Consider the following 7,887-nt stretch of genomic DNA (forward strand, 5'->3'; position numbering starts at 1 on the left):
GATTTTCCCTTTGACTAAAATGTAGTATCCTTCTTTGTCTCTCACAATTGTTTCACATTTAAAGTCTATTTTGTCTGATATTAATATAGCTACTCCTGCCTTTTTTTGGTTATTGTTAGCTTGTATGATTGTTTTCCAGCCTTTCACTTTCAATCTCCATGCGTCTCTGGGTCTAAGATGTGTCTCTTGTAGACAGCATATGGATGGGTCATATTTCCTTATCCAGTGTCCCAGTCTGAATCTTTTGATAGGTGAGTTTAATCCATTGACATTCAGTGTTATTACTATCAAGGAATTATTTGTGTTAGCCATATTTTGATTGGATTTGTGTTTGTCATATTTTGTTTGTATGTATATTTTTTTTGTCTTTTTTGTTGTTGTTGTTGGTCTTATACTCTCCTCCAACTTTGCCTTTCCTGTTTTTTCCTTTCTTCCTGCAGAACTCCCTTTAGAATTTCTTGAAGGGGAGGTTTCTTGTTGGTATACTCTTTCAGTTTCTGTTTGTCTGCGAATATTTTGAACTCTCCATCATGTTTGAATGCTAGTTTAGCTGGATAGAGTATTCTTGGTTGGAAATTTTTTTCCTTTAGTACCTTGACTATATCATACCACTGTCTTCTTGCCTCCATGGTTTCAGAAGAGAAATCAGCACTTAATCTAATTGAGCTTCCCTTGTATGTGATGGTTTTCTTTTCTCTTGCTGCTTTTAGGATTTTCTCTTTGTCTTGAGCATTGGATAATTTGACAAGTATATGTCTTGGGGTGGGCCTGTTGGGGTTTATGACTTGTGGAGTGCGCTGTGCTTCTTGGATATGTACATCTGTCTCTTTCAGTAGATTTGGGAAGTTTTCAGCCATTATTTCCTGCAACACTCTTTCTGACCCCTTTCCCTTCTCTTCACCTTCTGGAATGCCTATAATACGTATGTTTGAGCGTTTTGCATTGTCATTCAGGTCCCTAAATCCTAATTGGATTTTTTCTATCTTCTTATTGACCCCTTCTACTATCTGTTTGATTTCTGATGTACTGTCTTCCACATCACTAATTCTCTGCTCTGTCTCTTCTAGTCTGCTGATATTTGCTGCAAGTGTATTTTTGATTTCTTGAACTGTGGTGTTCATTCCCATCATATCTGTTATGTTTTTGCGTATGTCTGCAATTTCCCCTCCAAGTGATGTCTTCATGTTGTTAACCTCTTTCATTACTGCATCAAATTTGTCGGTGATAAATGTTCTGAGATCTTTCATTGCTTGTGCCAAGTTTTGCTCCCCTTCGTGATTATTGGTTTGTTGATTGGATTCAGCCATGTTTTCCTGATTATTGGTTTGGTTCGTAGATTTTTGTTGCTTTCTGGTCATCTCTTTATTTTGACGAATTTAATCAGTTCCTTAGCTTCTTTGTCTGCTCTTGGAGGTTAATTAGTTGTTATTTTTGCACAGGTGTTATATCTTCTCTTTGTCACTTTTTTCTTCTTATTCTAGTTACTTGTTGTTGGTTAAGTTCACTTTAGAGGAAAGTATTAGTGTTAGGGAAAGGCAATTGTGTAAGCAAGGGAAAAGTGTAAAGTTGTATTGGTGATGTATGTTAATAAAGCAGGAATATGAGATCTGGAAGGATGGAGGTTAGATTCATGTAGATTGTATAGAGTTATAGCTGTAGGTAGAGTACCTTTTATGAAGTTGATGACTGAATTTGGGAGGAATATGGTATGAACTACACAGCTATTGTTTTCATGAGAGAGGGAAAAAGAAAAGAAAGGTAATAGTTTCAAGAGTGGATAATAGACAGAAAACAGAACAAAGGTATTAGAAATTAAGAGTTAGACACTTTGTGGATCAAAGAACGGGAGGTGGGGGGTGGAATATAGGAGAGACAGTAGATGATAGTGGATATCAAGATGCAGGGGAAGGGGGATAGTGTAGGTAGCCTAAATCAGTTCACACAGAAATGAGGCAGTGGAGGATGGGAAAACCCAGCAAATGTGAGGTGTTCCCTGTAGCACCTATTGTATACTTGAATTAAAGTAAAAATAAGTGGAAGATGAGGGACAAGAGGGAAAGAGAAAACCGAAAAAAGAAAAAAAAAAAAACTAATTATAATAAAGAAAAAAGAAAGGCAAGAAGAAAGGAAGAAAGAAAAAGAGGATGGGCAAACGGTGGGGAACGGATAGGGAGAAGAGAGATACAGGTACACACGTGTCACAATTGCAACACTATCTAAAACAACAACTTCCCCCCGCTTTGCCCTAAAACCCCCCCGTCTGTCTGCCCAAATGGGTCTGCAAGCACCTCCCTTCCCACAAACCCCCAATAGGCCGCCCAGGGCCCACGAACTCCCCAGTACTGCAGATGCTCAAAAAAAAAAAAAAAAAAAAAAATTAAGTAAAATTAAAAAACAAACAAACAAACAAACAAACAAACAAACAAACAAAAAACAGAAACCCCTCCGCAGGCCCGGCTCCGCCCGCCACGGAGTCTTGGACCGGCTCTGCCCGGCTCCTCACGCCGCCTTGGCCTGGCCTGGCTCCGCCCAGCTCCGCTCGCTACAGCGGCCCAGCCGGCTCCGGCGTCCACCTCCCGCCACCGCGGCCTGGACCGGCCCTGCCCGGCTCCGTACCCGCCGCAGCCTGACCCGGGCCCGCCCGGCTCCAAACGCTACCCCGGCCCGCAGCCGGGGCCTGCACCGGCCCCGCCCGGCTCCAAGCGCTACCGCGGCCCGCAGCCGGGGCCTGCACCGGCCCCGCCCGGCTCCAAGCGCTACCGCGGCCCGCAGCCGGGGCCTGCACCGGCCCCGCCCGGCTCCAAGCGCTACCGCGGCCCGCAGCCGGGGCCTGCACCGGCCCCGCCCGGCTCCAAGCGCTACCGCGGCCCGCAGCCGGGGCCTGCACCGGCCCCGCCCGGCTCCAAGCGCTACCGCGGCCCGCAGCCGGGGCCTGCACCGGCCCCGCCCGGCTCCAAGCGCTACCGCGGCCCGCAGCCGGGGCCTGCACCGGCCCCGCCCGGCTCCAAGCGCTACCGCGGCCCGCAGCCGGGGCCTGCACCGGCCCCGCCCGGCTCCAAGCGCTACCGCGGCCCGCAGCCGGGGCCTGCACCGGCCCCGCCCGGCTCCAAGCGCTACCGCGGCCCGCAGCCGGGGCCTGCACCGGCCCCGCCCGGCTCCAAGCGCTACCGCGGCCCGCAGCCGGGGCCTGCACCGGCCCCGCCCGGCTCCAAGCGCTACCGCGGCCCGCAGCCGGGGCCTGCACCGGCCCCGCCCGGCTCCAAGCGCTACCGCGGCCCGCAGCCGGGGCCTGCACCGGCCCCGCCCGGCTCCAAGCGCTACCGCGGCCCGCAGCCGGGGCCTGCACCGGCCCCGCCCGGCTCCTAGCGCTACCGCGGCCCGCAGCCGGGGCCTGCACCGGCCCCGCCCGGTTCCAAGCGCTACCGCGGCCCGCAGCCGGGGCCTGCACCGGCCCCGCCCGGCTCCAAGCGCTACCGCGGCCCGCAGCCGGGGCCTGCACCGGCCCCGCCCGGTTCCAAGCGCTACCGCGACCCGCAGCCGGGGCCTGCACCGGCCCCGCCCGGCTCCAAACGCTACCGCGGCCCAGCTCGGCCTGGCTCGGCCCCGCCCGGCCCCGCTCACCGCCGGCGCAGCGCGGCCCAGCCTGGCCCAACCCCACCGAGCGGGGCTAGATGCCTCGTCTCTGCCTACCCAAGAAGGGAATCCTCTACAGGTAGCTGGGATCTCCGTGTATATTTCACAGACGAATCCTCTCTGTTACCTTCCCTCCAAATCGATGTCCAGACACCTCCGGACCAGCAAAAATCCCAAAACAATCCGGTCCCAAAGAGTCTCCAACGCCGCCCAGCCGATTCCCTGCAGAAGACTCTAACAGGGATGTTCACTCAGCCGCCATCTTGCCCCCTCTCCGACATTAATTGTTCTTTATGCTCTCCCAATGTCCTCTTAATATTCTTTATCTCTTTCATCATATTTTCTTTCAATTCTTTAAATTGATTTAGTGGAGTTGTGTGATTATCATTGATTAATTGCCTTAAACTCAATCTTTTAAGTACATTGGGTTTGTTCCTTTGGCTAGGCCATGTCTTTCTGTTTTGTAGTATGGCCTGTATTGTTTTGCTGATATTTAGGCATCTGAAATGTTGGTGAATTTACTCTAACAGCCCATTTCTCTCTCTTGTCTATTGTTTTTATTTTTTCACAACCTGAATATTTGGCTTAACTTATCCTAAATCTTTAAAATTGCCCAGCTTTAGTTACCAAATTCATGCCAGGGACTCACTAATGGGGTGTAGACTTTCTAGCAGGGTTGGGTAAAGAGAGCTCTAAAGGCAGTTTTTGTCCATTTAAGTTTCCAGACTGACCAGCAGATGGTGCTTCTTGGCAAAACTTTCCACAGAGTTGTAGCTCTCTAGGTTTCCTATGGTTTTTGTCTGGTCAGTGCCAAGATTCAAAGTGGGCTTTGCTGGCTGAATTCACTGAAGAAAAGCCCCTAAAAGCCTAGCAGGGAGGAAGATGCCTGCTCTCCTCTCAGTCAGTTGCAATGTTCCGGGGATTTTATCCCTGTGGAATATATTGAGGGTGGGGGAAGAGAGCCCTTCCTGGTGGCTGGGAGGTTTAGTAAACTCACAGTTTGTTTCAACTTTTTCATCTGTCTGTCCTTCACCCTCCTGGGAACTGTGAAGCACCATCCACGTCTGCTGACCTCCAAAGCAGACCCCTCAGGCACTTTTTGGCTCTTTCTCCATAGTATTTGTGAGAGTACTGAACTTTATCTGCCTAATCTGACACCATGTTGCCACAATCCTCCTGCTTATTTCTTTCTCCCCTATATTTTTATCCAAATTTTATCATCTAATGCTTCTTTAAAAAAATTAAAATATTAAAAAGTAAGTCTAGAGTTAAAAAAAAACTAATATATAGGAAAGTGTGCCCACAAATTATGAAATTTAACTTCTGATACTTTATTATATTTCCCTTTCTGTTAAACCTTCATCAAATTTCACAAAAATAATAATGTTTTCCATTCACCCTATGTGGTATAATAAAAACTGCATATGGAATTTATAAATACACATGATGGTATGAAATGAGTAACAGCATTTAAAATCAAAGGAAAACAAAGACAGTTATTGTTTGGAGGTGATAACTGGTCAGGCTCTAGGTAAAAAAGACAATAGAAAATACTGTATAACAAGGTAGCTTCACTACATAAGAAATGGTTTTGTGTTATGTAAACTGGCATTATATAAGTTAAAATGTATGTTGGGCATTCTAAAATTGACTGAGGTGGTGACAGCACAACTCTATGGTGAAAATGAGAGCCATTGACTGTACATTTTGAATAGGTTGTACAAAGCATGAGACTGTATAACACAGGGAATCCAGTGGTGGAAAATGGACTGTGGTTAATAAAAGAAATAGGAGAATTTCCTACCAGGAGCTATAACAAATATGTAATACTAATACAGGGTGTTAATAACTGGTTGAAAATACACCAATGTTATAGTTAGTAGTCATGTTTTGGCAATGCTCTTTGATAGTTTGCAACAAATGTTTCACAACAAAGCAGGATTTGGGTGGTGGGGCAGTGTATGGGAGACTTGTATGATGACATGCATATATTTTGGGTAAATTCACAACTTATACTATACACTTATTGTTTATGTATGTTCATATATAAATTATGTACCTCAATAAAATTTTATTTAAATGTATGTTCACAACTTGAGGCCTATCAAATATTTTTAAGTTATAAATGATTGCTAAGAGAGTTATTTTTAGTTCAAAAAAAACCTAAAGAAAGCAGTAAAAGGGTAGGTGGAAGGAAAACTATAAATTACTGTATTAGCCAAATGGGTGCTAGCAAAATACCAGAAATCTGCTGAGCATTATAAAGGCTATTTATTTGTGGTAGGAGCTTACAGTTACCAGGCCATAAAGCATAAATTACTTCCCTCACCAAAATATTTCCGCATGTTGGAGCAAGATGGCTGCTGACATCTGCGAGGGTTCAAGCTTTCTGGGCTCCTCTGGGCTCAGCTCCTCTGTTTCCTCCACAAAGTCAGCTAGACTATCAGGCAAATGGCTCTGTTTCTCTCCCTGGGACTCCAGCTTCAGAATCAAATTCCAGCATCAAAACTCCAACATTGAAAGCCTGCAGCTCTGTCCTTTGCCATGCCTTTATCTGTGAATCCCCACCCACCAAAGGGCAGGGACTCAATACCATAATGACATGGCCCAATTAAAGTCCTACTCATAACTCAATCAGGCCCAGATACAGATCAGATTACAAATATAACACAATATCGATTTTTGGAATTCATAACCATATCAAATTGCTAAAATTACAACAATCAGAAGGCAATTACAAACTTGGTAAATATTAATCTAAGTATGTTATTATTGATTTATAATCCTATCCATTGGGATTTTTTTTCATATATGTAATTTATACATTGTGGTATAATGTATGAGTATAATGTATGTGGTATAATGTATGTGGTATAAAGAATGAGGGTGCGGGCATGGGTATCTCTCTTTTGAGGAAAGATTGTTCCTTGGAACCAACATCAACTGCTTAAAACTTCCTTAACTAACCCATGTCGGATAAATTGTCTTATTTAGTTTTGTATACTCTAGATAACATTGTCTAGGTGACATGCCAAGCCTCAACATTATTTAAATGCTGCCCTGACTCACATATTCCACCATACACATAAACACTTCTCTTTTTCCATAGATACAAGAATTTAGTTTTGTTGCACTGCTTTTGTCCAAGAAGAAAGGTCAGGCATTAGATCTATACTTCTGAATGATTCTTCTCATAGAATCCTTAACATTTTCTATTTATCAGTATATAGACAAAGAGTTGTAACAAAAGGGTATCCAAGGTGTGAAAAACAGAAACTTCTGCCTTTGGCTCCACTGAAGAGTTTGCATTTGGTTGTGCATATATGAAAAGCACAGTCCCAAAGAGTAAACAGACAACCAGGAGGTGGGATGGCAGGTGCAGAAGGCTTTTATCTGCATCTACCCCTTGCTAGATCAAATCCTCAAAATGACTTTTCCTTTGGGTGAATTACCTTTATTCCTTCACTGATTCTTTCTTTTCATTGTCCTTGTTTGCATAATTTATTTCTATCATTTTTGCATATTATGACTCATTAGCTTTCATCTTTCTAAAGTCCGTTTTATTTCTCTTCAGTGAATGTGTATTGTCTGTTGATCTGTTTAATACAAAAGCCTTAAAAATGCCAATGAGGAAGATTTACCCTCATTTATTGTCATATTATAGGTAGGTGGATAGAGATGATGTGAAATATCCTGATTTTTATTTAATTAATGTAATTAAATATATATTAAGTTTTTATTCTCTCTCAAAATTTGTAGTATGGAATGGGCATAATATCAAATACAGAATACCCAAGGCAGAGTTATTGGGCATTTTTATATCATATCTTATACCCAAAGAATTAAAAAATATCAATGCATATTATTAAAGTGTATAAAGTAAAGAATATCCATAGGAAGAATTTTTCAGGGCACCCCTACCTTTTCAAAGAGGATTTTTAATCTTCAAATTCATTCTTCTAACCAATTAAATTATCTGATAGATTTGATATGTTCTTTAAATAATTAACTGACATGAGATAAAAAGAATTATGTAATTCAAGTATTAGAAGTTCTGCCTGTTGATGTATTAAGTCAGGTTCTAATTCTAGCCTTAACAATTGTTTCCAAATTTTGTGACCCTTTTTCTTTCTTTCCTGGAACATCCCTTTTAAAAGTGCCTTGGGACCTTTGATTCCCTAAATCCCAGAGGTGCACTGACTTCTTGACCTCTCAGATTCCCAAAGGAGCCCTATTGCATTAGATATCTGATTT

Source organism: Dasypus novemcinctus, chromosome 29, assembly GCF_030445035.2.
Source record: "Dasypus novemcinctus isolate mDasNov1 chromosome 29, mDasNov1.1.hap2, whole genome shotgun sequence".
NCBI classification, from domain to species: Eukaryota; Metazoa; Chordata; class Mammalia; order Cingulata; family Dasypodidae; genus Dasypus; species Dasypus novemcinctus.